The sequence below is a fragment of the Penaeus japonicus genome, unplaced genomic scaffold (genome assembly GCF_977035675.1).
Source record: "Penaeus japonicus unplaced genomic scaffold, GWHDUDI00000001_assembly GWHDUDI00000025, whole genome shotgun sequence".
Classification (NCBI taxonomy): Eukaryota; Metazoa; Arthropoda; class Malacostraca; order Decapoda; family Penaeidae; genus Penaeus; species Penaeus japonicus.
In genome coordinates this window covers 29842472-29857471 of record NW_028234427.1, presented here as the reverse complement: position 1 = coordinate 29857471, position 15000 = coordinate 29842472, and the positions used below count along the sequence as shown (strand labels likewise).

The following is a 15000-nucleotide window of genomic DNA, read 5'->3' as shown; positions in this document are numbered from 1 at the left end:
GTCTCTCGCTCCCGGTCTCTCTCTCTCTCTTTCTCTCTTCTCTTCTCTTCTCTTCTCTTCTCCTCTCTTCTCTTCTTTCCTTTTCTCCTCTCCTCACATTTCCTTTCCTCTCCTCTAATCTCATCTCTTCTCGTCTCTTGTCTTGTCTTGTTTTGTCTTGCCTTCTCCTCTCCTCTCCTCTCTTCCCTTCCCTCTCTTCTTCTCCTCCCTCTTTCCCTCTTTCTCTATCCTCTCCTCCTTCTCTTCTCTTCTCTTTCTCTCTTCTCTCTCCAGAATAAGGGGTCGAGACTTCGTTCGAATCAGGGGTCGAGACTTCGTTCAAATCAGGGGTCGAGACTTCCTTCGAATCTGGGGTCGAGACTTCCTTCGAATCAGGGGTCGAGACTTCCTTCGAATCAGGGGTCGAGACTTCCTTCGAATCAGGGGTCGAGACTTCCTTCGAATCAGGGGTCGAGACTTCCTTCGAATCAGGGGTCGAGACTTCCTTCGAATCAGGGGTCGAGACTTCCTTCGAATCAGGGGTCGAGACTTCCTTCGAATCAGGGGTCGAGACTTCCTTCGAATCAGGGGTCGAGACTTCCTTCGAATCAGGGGTCGAGACTTCCTTCGAATCAGGGGTCGAGACTTCCTTCGAATCAGGGGTCGAGACTTCCTTCGAATCAGGGGTCGAGACTTCCTTCGAATCAGGGGTCGAGACTTCCTTCGAATCAGGGGTCGAGACTTCCTTCGAATCAGGGGTCGAGACTTCCGTCGAATCAGGGGTCGAGACTTCCTTCGAATCAGGGGTCGAGACTTCCTTCGAATAAGGGGTCGAGACTTCCTTCGAATCAGGGGTCGAGACTTCCTTCGAATCAGGGGTCGAGACTTCCTTCGAATCAGGGGTCGAGACTTCCTTCGAATCAGGGGTCGAGACTTCCTTCGAATCAGGGGTCGAGACTTCCTTCGAATCAGGGGTCGAGACTTCCTTCGAATCAGGGGTCGAGACTTCCTTCGAATCAGGGGTCGAGACTTCCTTCGAATCAGGGGTCGAGACTTCCTTCGAATCAGGGGTCGAGACTTCCTTCGAATCAGGGGTCGAGACTTCCTTCGAATCAGTGGCCGAGACTTCCATCGAATCAGGGGTCGAGACTTCCTTCGAATCAGGGGTCGAGACTTCCTTCGAATCAGGGGTCGAGACTTCCTTCGAATCAGGGGTCGAGACTTCCTTCGAATCAGGGGTCGAGACTTCCTTCGAATCAGGGGTCGAGACTTCCTTCGAATCAGGGGTCGAGACTTCCTTCGAATCAGGGGTCGAGACTTCCTTCGAATCAGGGGTCGAGACTTCCTTCGAATCAGGGGTCGAGACTTCCTTCGAATCAGGGGTCGAGACTTCCTTCGAATCAGGGGTCGAGACTTCCTTCGAATCAGGGGTCGAGACTTCCTTCGAATCAGGGGTCGAGACTTCCTTCGAATCAGGGGTCGAGACTTCCTTCGAATCAGGGGTCGAGACTTCCTTCGAATCAGGGGTCGAGACTTCCTTCGAATCAGGGGTCGAGACTTCCTTCGAATCAGGGGTCGAGACTTCCTTCGAATCAGGGGTCGAGACTTCCTTCGAATCAGGGGTCGAGACTTCCTTCGAATCAGGGATCGAGACTTCCTTCGAATCAGGGGCCGAGACTTCCTTCGAATTAGGGGTCGAGACTTCCTTCGAATCAGGGGTCGCGACTTCCTTCGAATCAGGGGTCGAGACTTCCTTCGAATCAGGGGTCGAGACTTCCTTCGAATCAGGGGTCGAGACTTCCTTCGAATCAGGGGTCGAGACTTCCTTCGAATCAGGGGTCGAGACTTCCTTCGAATCAGGGGTCGAGACTTCCTTCGAATCAGGGGTCGAGACTTCCTTCGAATCAGGGGTCGAGACTTCCTTCGAATCAGGGGTCGAGACTTCCTTCGAATCAGGGGTCGAGACTTCCTTCGAATCAGGGGTCGAGACTTCCTTCGAATCAGGGGTCGAGACTTCCTTCGAATCAGGGGTCGAGACTTCCTTCGAATCAGGGGTCGAGACTTCCTTCGAATCAGGGGTCGAGACTTCCTTCGAATCAGGGGTCGAGACTTCCTTCGAATCAGGGGTCGAGACTTCCTTCGAATCAGGGGTCGAGACTTCCTTCGAATCAGGGGTCGAGACTTCCTTCGAATCAGGGGTCGAGACTTCCTTCGAATCAGGGGTCGAGACTTCCTTCGAATCAGGGGTCGAGACTTCCTTCGAATCAGGGGTCGAGACTTCCTTCGAATCAGGGGTCGAGACTTCCTTCGAATCAGGGGTCGAGACTTCCTTCGAATCAGGGGTCGAGACTTCCTTCGAATCAGGGGTCGAGACTTCCTTCGAATCAGGGGTCGAGACTTCCTTCGAATCAGGGGTCGAGACTTCCTTCGAATCAGGGGTCGAGACTTCCTTCGAATCAGGGGTCGAGACTTCCTTCGAATCAGGGGTCGAGACTTCCTTCGAATCAGGGGTCGAGACTTCCTTCGAATCAGGGGTCGAGACTTCCTTCGAATCAGGGGTCGAGACTTCCTTCGAATCAGGGGTCGAGACTTCCTTCGAATCAGGGGTCGAGACTTCCTTCGAATCAGGGGTCGAGACTTCCTTCGAATCAGGGGTCGAGACTTCCTTCGAATCAGGGGTCGAGACTTCCTTCGAATCAGGGGTCGAGACTTCCTTCGAATCAGGGGTCGAGACTTCCTTCGAATCAGGGGTCGAGACTTCCTTCGAATCAGGGGTCGAGACTTCCTTCGAATCAGGGGTCGAGACTTCGTTCAAATCAGGGGTCGAGACTTCCTTCGAATCTGGGGTCGAGACTTCCTTCGAATCAGGGGTCGAAACTTCCTTCGAATCAGGGGTCGAGACTTCCTTCGAATCAGGGGTCGAGACTTCCTTCGAATCTGGGGTCGAGACTTCCTTCGAATCAGGGGTCGAGACTTCCTTCGAATCAGGGGTCGAGACTTCCTTCGAATCAGGGGTCGAGACTTCCTTCGAATCAGGGGTCGAGACTTCCTTCGAATCAGGGGTCGAGACTTCCTTCGAATCAGGGGTCGAGACTTCCTTCGAATCAGTGGTCGAGACTTCCTTCGAATCAGGGGTCGAGACTTCCTTCGAATCAGGGGTCGAGACTTCCTTCGAATCAGGGGTCGAGACTTCCTTCGAATCAGGGGTCGAGACTTCCTTCGAATCAGGGGTCGAGACTTCCTTCGAATCAGGGGTCGAGACTTCCTTCGAATCACGGGTCGAGACTTACTACGAATCAGGGGTCGAGACTTCCTTCGAATAACGCGTCGAGACTTCCTTCGAATCAGGGGTCGTGACTTCCTTCGAATCAGGGGTCGAGACTTCCTTCGAATCAGGGGTCGAGACTTCCTTCGAATCAGGGGTCGAGACTTCCTTCGAATCAGGGGTCGAGACTTCCTTCGAATCAGGGGTCGAGACTTCCTTCGAATCAGGAATCGAGACTTCCTTCGAATCAGGGGTCGAGACTTCCTTCGAATCAGGGGTCGAGACTTCCTTCGAATCAGGGGTCGAGACTTCCTTCGAATCAGGGGTCGAGACTTCCTTCGAATCAGGGGTCGAGACTTCCTTCGAATCAGGGGTCGAGACTTCCTTCGAATCAGGGGTCGAGACTTCCTTCGAATCAGGGGTCGAGACTTCCTTCGAATCAGGGGTCGAGACTTCCTTCGAATCAGGGGTCGAGACTTCCTTCGAATCAGGGGTCGAGACTTCCTTCGAATCAGGGGTGGAGACTTCCTTGGAATCTGGGGTCGAGACTTCCTTCGAATCAGGGGTCGAGACTTCCTTCGAATCAGGGGTCGAGACTTCCTTCGAATCAGGGGTCGAGACTTCCTTCGAATCTGGGGTCGAGACTTCCTTCGAATCTGGGGTCGAGACTTCCTTCGAATCAGGGGTCGAGACTTCCTTCGAATCTGGGGTCGAGACTTCCTTCGAATCAGGGGTCGAGACTTCCTTCGAATCAGGGGTCGAGACTTCCTTCGAATCAGGGGTCGAGACTTCCTTCGAATCAGGGGTCGAGACTTCCTTCGAATCAGGGGTCGAGACTTCCTTCGAATCAGGGGTCGAGACTTCCTTCGAATCAGGGGTCGAGACTTCCTTCGAATCAGGGGTCGAGACTTCCTTCGAATCTGGGGTCGAGACTTCCTTCGAATCAGGGGTCGAGACTTCCTTCGAATCAGGGGTCGAGACTTCCTTCGAATCAGGGGTCGAGACTTCCTTCGAATCAGGGGTCGAGACTTCCTTCGAATCAGGGGTCGAGACTTCCTTCGAATCAGGGGTCGAGACTTCCTTCGAATCAGGGGTCGAGACTTCCTTCGAATCAGGGGTCGAGACTTCCTTCGAATCAGGGGTCGAGACTTCCTTCGAATCAGGGGTCGAGACTTCCTTCGAATCAGGGGTCGAGACTTCCTTCGAATCAGGGGTCGAGACTTCCTTCGAATCAGGGGTCGAGACTTCCTTCGAATCAGGGGTCGAGACTTCCTTCGAATCAGGGGTCGAGACTTCCTTCGAATCAGGGGTCGAGACTTCCTTCGAATCAGGGGTCGAGACTTCCTTCGAATCAGGGGTCGAGACTTCCTTCGAATCAGGGGTCGAGACTTCCTTCGAATCAGGGGTCGAGACTTCCTTCGAATCAGGGGTCGAGACTTCCTTCGAATCAGGGGCCGAGACTTCCTTCGAATCAGGGGTCGAGACTTCCTTCGAATCAGGGGTCGAGACTTCCTTCGAATCAGGGGTCGAGACTTCCTTCGAATCAGGGGTCGAGACTTCCTTCGAATCAGGGGTCGAGACTTGGTTCAAATCAGGGGCCGAGACTTCCTTCGAATCAGGGGTCGAGACTTCCTTCGAATCAGGGGTCGAGACTTCCTTCGAATCAGGGGTCGAGACTTCCTTCGAATCAGGGGTCGAGACTTCCTTCGAATCAGGGGTCGAGACTTCCTTCGAATCAGGGGTCGAGACTTCCTTCGAATCAGGGGTCGAGACTTCCTTCGAATCAGGGGTCGAGACTTCCTTCGAATCAGGGGTCGAGACTTCCTTCGAATCAGGGGTCGAGACTTCCTTCGAATCAGGGGTCGAGACTTCCTTCGAATCAGGGGTCGAGACTTCCTTCGAATCAGGGGTCGAGACTTCCTTCGAATCAGGGGTCGAGACTTCCTTCGAATCAGGGGTCGAGACTTCCTTCGAATCAGGGGTCGAGACTTCCTTCGAATCAGGGGTCGAGACTTCCTTCGAATCAGGGGTCGAGACTTCCTTCGAATCAGGGGTCGAGACTTCCTTCGAATCAGGGGTCGAGACTTCCTTCGAATCAGGGCTCGAGACTTCCTTCGAATCAGGGGTCGAGACTTCCTTCGAATCAGGGGTCGAGACTTCCTTCGACTCAGGCGTCGAGACTTCCTTCGAATCAGGGGTCGAGACTTCCTTCGAATCAGGGGTCGAGACTTCCTTCGAATCAGGGGTCGAGACTTCCTTCGAATCAGGGTTCGGGACTACCTTCGAATCAGGGGTCGAGACTTCCTTCGAATCAGGGGTCGATATTTCCTTCGAATCAGGGGTCGAGACTTCCTTCGAACCAGCGGTCGAGACTTCCTTCGAATCAGGGGTCGAGACTTCGTTCGAATCGGGGGTCGAGAGTTACTTCGAATCAGGGGTCGAAACTTCCTTCGAATCAGGGGTCGAGACTTCCTTCGAATCAGGGGTCGAGACTTCCTTCGAATCAGGGGTCGAGACTTCCTTCGAATCTGGGGTCGAGACTTCCTTCGAATCAGGGGTCGAGACTTCCTTCGAATCAGGGGTCGAGACTTCCTTCGAATCAGGGGTCGAGACTTCCTTCGAATCAGGGGTCGAGACTTCCTTCGAATCAGGGGTCGAGACTTCCTTCGAATCAGGGGTCGAGACTTCCTTCGAATCTGGGGTCGAGACTTCCTTCGAATCAGGGGTCGAGACTTCCTTCGAATCAGGGGTCGAGACTTCCTTCGAATCAGGGGTCGAGACTTCCTTCGAATCAGGGGTCGAGACTTCCTTCGAATCAGGGGTCGAGACTTCCTTCGAATCAGGGGTCGAGACTTCCTTCGAATCAGGGGTCGAGACTTCCTTCGAATCAGGGGTCGAGACTTCCTTCGAATCAGGGGTCGAGACTTCCTTCGAATCAGGGGTCGAGACTTCCTTCGAATCAGGGGTCGAGACTTCCTTCGAATCAGGGGTCGAGACTTCCTTCGAATCAGGGGTCGAGACTTCCTTCGAATCAGGGATCGAGACTTCCTTCGAATCAGGGGTCGAGACTTCCTTCGAATTAGGGGTCGAGACTTCCTTCGAATCAGGGGTCGAGACTTCCTTCGAATCAGGGGTCGAGACTTCCTTCGAATCAGGGGTCGAGACTTCCTTCGAATCAGGGGTCGAGACTTCCTTCGAATCAGGGGTCGAGACTTCCTTCGAATCAGGGGTCGAGACTTCCTTCGAATCAGGGGTCGAGACTTCCTTCGAATCAGGGGTCGAGACTTCCTTCGAATCAGGGGTCGAGACTTCCTTCGAATCAGGGGTCGAGACTTCCTTCGAATCAGGGGTCGCGACTTCCTTCGAATCAGGGATCGAGACTTCCTTCGAATCAGGGGCCGAGACTTCCTTCGAATTAGGGGTCGAGACTTCCGTCGAATGAGGGGTCGGGACTTCCTTCGAATCAGGGGTCGAGACTTCCTTCGAATCAGGGGTCGAGACTTCCTTCGAATCAGGGGTCGAGACTTCCTTCGAATCAGGGGTCGAGACTTCCTTCGAATCAGGGGTCGAGACTTCCTTCGAATCAGGGGTCGAGACTTCCTTCGAATCAGGGGTCGAGACTTCCTTCGAATCAGGGGTCGAGACTTCCTTCGAATCAGGGGTCGAGACTTCCTTCGAATCAGGGGTCGAGACTTCCTTCGAATCAGGGGTCGAGACTTCCTTCGAATCAGGGGTCGAGACTTCCTTCGAATCAGGGGTCGAGACTTCCTTCGAATCAGGGGTCGAGACTTCCTTCGAATCAGGGGTCGAGACTTCCTTCGAATCAGGGGTCGAGACTTCCTTCGAATCAGGGATCGAGACTTCCTTCGAATCAGGGGTCGAGACTTCCTTCGAATTAGGGGTCGAGACTTCCTTCGAATCAGGGGTCGCGACTTCCTTCGAATCAGGGGTCGAGACTTCCTTCGAATCAGGGGTCGAGACTTCCTTCGAATCAGGGGTCGAGACTTCCTTCGAATCAGGGGTCGAGACTTCCTTCGAATCAGGGGTCGAGACTTCCTTCGAATCAGGGGTCGAGACTTCCTTCGAATCAGGGGTCGAGACTTCCTTCGAATCAGGGGTCGAGACTTCCTTCGAATCAGGGGTCGAGACTTCCTTCGAATCAGGGGTCGCGACTTCCTTCGAATCAGGGGTCGAGACTTCCTTCGAATCAGGGGTCGAGACTTCCTTCGAATCAGGGGTCGAGACTTCCTTCGAATCAGGGGTCGAGACTTCCTTCGAATTAGGGGTCGAGACTTCCTTCGAATCAGGGGTCGAGACTTCCTTCGAATCAGGGGTCGAGACTTCCTTCGAATCAGGGGTCGAGACTTCCTTCGAATCAGGGGTCGAGACTTCCTTCGAATCAGGGGTCGAGACTTCCTTCGAATCAGGGGTCGAGACTTCCTTCGAATCAGCGCTCGAGACTACCTCCGAGTTAGCGGTCGCGTCTAACTTCGAATCAGGGGTCGAGACTTCCTTCGAATCAGGGGTCGAGACTTCCTTCGAATCAGGGGTCGAGACTTCCTTCGAATCTGGGGTCGAGACTTCCTTCGAATCAGGGGTCGAGACTTCCTTCGAATCAGGGGTCGAGACTTCCTTCGAATCAGGGGTCGAGACTTCCTTCGAATCAGGGGTCGAGACTTCCTTCGAATCAGGGGTCGAGACTTCCTTCGAATCAGGGGTCGAGACTTCCTTCGAATCAGGGGTCGAGACTTCCTTCGAATCAGGGGTCGAGACTTCCTTCTAATCAGGGGTCGAGACTTCCTTCGAATCAGGGGTCGAGACTTCCTTCGAATCAGGGGTCGAGACTTCCTTCGAATCAGGGGTCGAGACTTCCTTCGAATCAGGGGTCGAGACTTCCTTCGAATCAGGGGTCGAGACTTCCTTCGAATCAGGGGTCGAGACTTCCTTCGAATCAGGGGTCGAGACTTCCTTCGAATCAGGGGTCGAGACTTCCTTCGAATCAGGGGTCGAGACTTCCTTCGAATCAGGGGTCGAGACTTCCTTCGAATCAGGGGTCGAGACTTCCTTCGAATCAGGGGTCGAGACTTCCTTCGAATCAGGGGTCGAGACTTCCTTCGAATCAGGGGTCGAGACTTCCTTCGAATCAGGGGTCGAGACTTCCTTCGAATCAGGGGTCGAGACTTCCTTCGAATCAGGGGCCGAGACTTCCTTCGAATCAGGGGTCGAGACTTCCTTCGAATCAGGGGTCGAGACTTCCTTCGAATCAGGGGTCGAGACTTCCTTCGAATCAGGGGTCGAGACTTCCTTCGAATCAGGGGTCGAGACTTCCTTCGAATCAGGGGTCGAGACTTCCTTCGAATCAGGGGTCGAGACTTCCTTCGAATCAGGGGTCGAGACTTCCTTCGAATCAGGGGTCGAGACTTCCTTCGAATCAGGGGTCGAGACTTCCTTCGAATCAGGGGTCGAGACTTCCTTCGAATCAGGGGTCGAGACTTCCTTCGAATCAGGGGTCGAGACTTCCTTCGAATCTGGGGTCGAGACTTCCTTCGAATCAGGGGTCGAGACTTCCTTCGAATCAGGGGTCGAGACTTCCTTCGAATCAGGGGTCGAGACTTCCTTCGAATCAGGGGCCGCGACTTCCTTCGAATCAGGGGTCGAGACTTCCTTCGAATCAGGGGTCGAGACTTCCTTCGAATCAGGGGTCGAGACTTCCTTCGAATCTGGGGTCGAGACTTCCTTCGAATCAGGGGTCGAGACTTCCTTCGAATCAGGGGTCGAGACTTCCTTCGAATCAGGGGTCGAGACTTCCTTCGAATCAGGGGTCGAGACTTCCTTCGAATCAGGGGTCGAGACTTCCTTCGAATCAGGGGTCGAGACTTCCTTCGAATCAGGGGTCGAGACTTCCTTCGAATCAGGGGTCGAGACTTCCTTCGAATCAGGGGTCGAGACTTCCTTCGAATCAGGGGTCGAGACTTCCTTCGAATCAGGGGTCGAGACTTCCTTCGAATCAGGGGTCGAGACTTCGTTCGAATCAGGGGTCGAAACTTCCTTCGAATCAGGGGTCGAGACTTCCTTCGAATCAGGGGTCGCGACTTCCTTCGAATCAGGGATCGAGACTTCCTTCGAATCAGGGGTCGAGACTTCCTTCGAATCAGGGGTCGAGACTTCCTTCGAATCAGGGGTCGCGACTTCCTTCGAATCAGGGGTCGAGACTTCCTTCGAATTAGGGGTCGGGACTTCCTTCGAATCAGGGGTCGGGACTTGCTTCGAATCAGGGATCGAGACTTCCTTCGAATCAGGGGTCGAGACTTCCTTCGAATCAGGGGTCGAGACTTCCTTCGAATCAGGGGTCGAGACTTCCTTCGAATCAGGGGTCGAGACTTCCTTCGAATCAGGGGTCGAGACTTCCTTCGAATTAGGGGTCGAGACTTCCTTCGAATCAGGGGTCGAGACTTCCTTCGAATCAGGGGTCGAGACTTCCTTCGAATCAGGGGTCGAGACTTCCTTCGAATCAGGGGTCGCGACTTCCTTCGAATCAGGGGTCGAGACTTCCTTCGAATCAGGGGTCGAGACTTCCTTCGAATCAGGGGTCGAGACTTCCTTCGAATCAGGGGTCGAGACTTCCTTCGAATCAGGGGTCGAGACTTCCTTCGAATCAGGGGTCGAGACTTCCTTCGAATCAGGGGTCGAGACTTCCTTCGAATCAGGGGTCGAGACTTCCTTCGAATCAGGGGTCGAGACTTCCTTCGAATCAGGGGTCGAGACTTCCTTCGAATCAGGGGTCGAGACTTCCTTCGAATCAGGGGTCGAGACTTCCTTCGAATCAGGGGTCGAGACTTCCTTCGAATCAGGGGTCGAGACTTCCTTCGAATCAGGGGTCGAGACTTCCTTCGAATCAGGGGTCGAGACTTCCTTCGAATCAGGGGTCGAAACTTCCTTCGAATCAGGGGTCGAGACTTCCTTCGAATCAGGGGTCGAGACTTCCTTCGAATCAGGGGTCGAGACTTCCTTCGAATCTGGGGTCGAGACTTCCTTCGAATCAGGGGTCGAGACTTCCTTCGAATCAGGGGTCGAGACTTCCTTCGAATCAGGGGTCGAGACTTCCTTCGAATCAGGGGTCGAGACTTCCTTCGAATCAGGGGTCGAGACTTCCTTCGAATCAGGGGTCGAGACTTCCTTCGAATCAGGGGTCGAGACTTCCTTCGAATCAGGGGTCGAGACTTCCTTCGAATCAGGGGTCGAGACTTCCTTCGAATCAGGGATCGAGACTTCCTTCGAATCAGGGGTCGAGACTTCCTTCGAATTAGGGGTCGAGACTTCCTTCGAATCAGGGGTCGAGACTTCCTTCGAATCAGGGGTCGAGACTTCCTTCGAATCAGGGGTCGAGACTTCCTTCGAATCAGGGGTCGAGACTTCCTTCGAATCAGGGGTCGAGACTTCCTTCGAATCAGGGGTCGAGACTTCCTTCGAATCAGGGGTCGAGACTTCCTTCGAATCTGGGGTCGAGACTTCCTTCGAATCAGGGGTCGAGACTTCCTTCGAATCAGGGGTCGAGACTTCCTTCGAATCAGGGGTCGAGACTTCCTTCGAATCAGGGGTCGAGACTTCCTTCGAATCAGGGGTCGAGACTTCCTTCGAATCAGGGGTCGAGACTTCCTTCGAATCAGGGGTCGAGACTTCCTTCGAATCAGGGGTCGAGACTTCCTTCGAATCAGGGGTCGAGACTTCCTTCGAATCAGGGGACGAGACTTCCTTCGAATCAGGGGTCGAGACTTCCTTCGAATCAGGGGTCGAGACTTCCTTCGAATCAGGGGTCGAGACTTCCTTCGAATCAGGGGTCGAGACTTCCTTCGAATCAGGGGTCGAGACTTCCTTCGAATCGGGGGTCGAGACTTCCTTCGAATCAGGGGTCGAGACTTCCTTCGAATCAGGGGTCGAGACTTCCTTCGAATCAGGGGTCGAGACTTCCTTCGAATCAGGGGTCGAGACTTCCTTCGAATCAGGGGTCGAGACTTCCTTCGAATCAGGGGTCGAGACTTCCTTCGAATCAGGGGTCGAGACTTCCTTCGAATCAGGGGGCGAGACGTCCTCGAATCAGGGGTCGGACTTCCTTCGGAATCAGGGGGTCGAGACTTCCTTCGAATCAGGGGTCGAGCTTCCTTCGAATCAGGGGTCGAGACTTCCTTCGAATCAGGGGTCGAGACTTCCTTCGAATCAGGGGTCGAGACTTCCTTCGAATCAGGGGTCGAGACTTCCTTCGAATCAGGGGGCGAGACTTGGTTTCGAATCAGGGGTCGAGACTTCCTTCGAATCAGGGGTCGAGACTTCCTTCGAATCAGGGGTCGAGACTTCCTTCGAATCAGGGGTCGAGACTTGGTTCAAATCAGGGGCCGAGACTTCCTTCGAATCAGGGGCCGGGACTTCCTTCGAATTAGGGGTATAGACTTCCTTCGAATCAGGGGTCGAGACTTCCTTCGAATCAGGGGTCGAGACTTCCTTCGAATCAGGGATCGAGACTTCCTTCGAATTAGGGGTCGAGACTTCCTTCGAATCAGGGGCCGAGACTTCCTTCGAATCAGGGGTCGAGACTTCCTTCGAATCAGGGGTCGAGACTTCCTTCGAATCAGGGGTCGAGACTTCCTTCGAATCAGGGGTCGAGACTTCCTTCGAATCAGGGGTCGAGACTTCCTTCGAATCAGGGGTCGAGACTTCCTTCGAATCAGGGGTCGAGACTTCCTTCGAATCAGGGGTCGAGACTTGGTTCAAATCAGGGGCCGAGACTTCCTTCGAATCAGGGATCGAGACTTCCTTCGAATTAGGGGTATAGACTTCCTTCGAATCAGGGGTCGAGACTTCCTTCGAATCAGGGGTCGAGACTTCCTTCGAATCAGGGATCGAGACTTCCTTCGAATTAGGGGTCGAGACTTCCTTCGAATCAGGGGCCGAGACTTCCTTCGAATCAGGGGTCGAGACTTCCTTCGAATCAGTGGTCGAGACTTCCTTCGAATCAGGGGTCGAGACTTCCTTCGAATCAGGGGTCGAGACTTCCTTCGAATCAGGGGTCGAGACTTCCTTCGAATCAGGGGTCGAGACTTCCTTCGAATCAGGGGTCGAGACTTCCTTCGAATCAGGGGTCGAGACTTGGTTCAAATCAGGGGTCGAGACTTCCTTCGAATCAGGGATCGAGACTTCCTTCGAATCAGGGATCGAGACTTCCTTCGAATCAGGGATCGAGACTTCCTTCGAATCAGGGGTCGAGACTTCCTTCGAATCAGGGATCGAGACTTCCTTCGAATCAGGGATCGAGACTTCCTTCGAATCAGGGATCGAGACTTCCTTCGAATCAGGGGTCGAGACTTCCTTCGAATCAGGGGTCGAGACTTCCTTCGAATCAGGAATCGAGACTTCCTTCGAATCAGGGGTCGAGACTTCCTTCGAATCAGAAATAGAGACTCGGTTCGAAGCAGTGGCCAAGACTCGGTTCAAATCCGGGTGGCCGAAACGAAACACCAACTACGTCGTGATCCATTTCTTATTTGTTTCGTCGTTTCACTTGCACTGTTTATACATCGTGATCAGATCTCTCCTGTTACGGTCAGTCGCGATGTCAGTCCGTTACTCGCGTGCTTAAAAGAAAAAAGAAATTTCGACGCCAGATATGCTAAACGAGAGCCAGATGTGTGGAAGAAACCGGACCTGAATAATAATGGCTCTTATAACTACTCATGAATCAGCGCGCTTTGGTCGGAATTCTGATAATTTATGGCGTTTAATTATAGCCCCCTTTTTTATGAGTATCTGTGTAAAGTTAAGATCTGAGGTATAGTCTATTGAACTGCGTTTGTGTGTCGGCCGCTTGTAGGCTTAATCTGATTAATGCTGTATTTACTATGGTCTCACACATCGGAAATTTCTCCTCCTTTGTATTACAGCTTCGGTTAATTTTCCTCCTATTTCTACTTTTTCTTCCTCTCTCTCTTGCTCTCGCTCTCTCTTTCTCTCTCTCTCTCTCTCTCTCTCTCTCTTTCTCTCTCTCTCTCTCTCTCTTTCTCTTTCTCTTTCTCTTTCTCTTTCTCTTTTTCTTTTTCTTTTTCTTTCTCTTTTTTTCTCTCTGTCTCACGGGCTCCTTATCTTCCTCTTCTTCCTCCTATTACTACTACAACTGCTACTACTATTACTACTAATACTACTACTATTACAACCTCACCTGCTACTACTACTACTACTACCATTACTGCTACTATTACTACCACTATTACTATTAATATTATTCCTACCCTTGCTCCTACTCCTATTCCCATTTCTACTCCTACTCCTACTCCTCCTTTATTCATTCCGAATCAGACTCAGGAAATGGCACCTTGAATGCGTAAGTCCCCGTCACTGAATCATCTGCTGTGACCTGGCGAGTGGCGCCACTGAGATGAAAGCTGCGACTCGAATCCAGTGACTTCGAAGTGCCTGCGAGTGTGACCTAGTAAGGTGGACGTCAGAGGGCGTGCCATAGCGGTAGCAGAGAATGTAAGCTGGTCAGTCTGGCAAGCATATGCTGGCGATGATTATGCTGTAGAGCTACATTTGGCGGTTTGCATTATAGATGTGTTTTTAGTTATGGAAATCATGTTGCGACCTGGGTTCTGATTGCGATTGTGGGATTAGACGGTGTTTTTGTTAAGGGTGTTTTTGTTGGTTCTGAAGTTGGTGTTTTTGCATGTTTGTTGTGGTCGTCTTTTGTGTTACCGTATGATTGTTGATGTATCTTCATTGGTTATTTGTATTGTTGTTGCTGTGCCATACATCCCGACATTTCCCCACTGGAAATGTTACACCTGCTGTGACTCGGCAGTATTGCACGATGCTGTTGCTATTACATCTGATATATTGCACACCTGTTCCTAGAAAGAAACACTGAACAGGCACGTGAATTATGACCTGACGGCCTATGACCTTACGGAGACCCAGTGCGACAAGAAAAACCTAAGATACTTGTAAAGCTGAAATTCATTTAGACGTACGTGTCCTCTTGCCAGTTTGAAGTGACGGAGACAAGACGTTTGGATCATGTCTTGCTCGGAGAAAATGGCAGTCGCTGGCAACCGCATCCGAATGGCATGGTTTAATTCACTTTCAATTGAAATTATGTAGGCCTATTGCGATACTGTGTCTAACATATGAACCCCTCCATTGCAGTTGAGTTTCGCTTGACCATCTGTTACCCTAGATGAACTTTTTCTTTTCTTTTTTTTTCTTCTTTCTTTTGTTAAGCCAAGGTTAGATAGGGTCAAGAGACAGAGCTATTTATTTTTTGTAAATCTTTACCCTTATTTCTCTCGCGCTCTTTCTATTTCTCTCTATATATATCTATCTATCTATCTCCCTCTCTCTCTCCTTCCATTCCTTCCTCTCCACTCACTCACTCACTCACTCCCTCCCCCCCTTGCCACCTGCCCCTTCCCTCCTCCACCACCTACTTCCCCTCCCCTCATCTTCCCCCTTCCCCCCTCCCCCCTCCCCTCTCCCCTCTTTGCAATAACGTGTAACCCAGCTTCCTCTCATCCCACCCTATCTCGACCTATCTTACCTGTCAGGAGTGTCTTCATCTCTTCTGGTGACCTGACCTGAACTCTCTTCCTTATGAGTTCCTCGGGTGTGATTGCGTCAGCCGGGGCGGGGGCGGGGGCGGGGGCGGCGATCTGGGGGAGGAAAAGATAAAAGGGTTGTTAAAGGGGAAGGAACAGGTGTTTTCTAGGTGTGTG

The 15000-nt window shown here is 52.4% G+C and overlaps 1 long non-coding RNA gene across 1 annotated transcript in view; it reads right to left on the bottom strand.

Moving 5' to 3' along the window:
* LOC147468969 (uncharacterized) overlaps nucleotides 1–15000 on the bottom strand; it is a 339294-nt gene that overhangs the window by 150088 nt on the left and 174206 nt on the right. Inside the window, exon 3 of the long non-coding RNA XR_015192243.1 lies at nucleotides 14826–14937. This is a non-coding gene — a long non-coding RNA (uncharacterized LOC147468969). The remainder of the gene's footprint in view (nucleotides 1–14825; nucleotides 14938–15000) is intronic.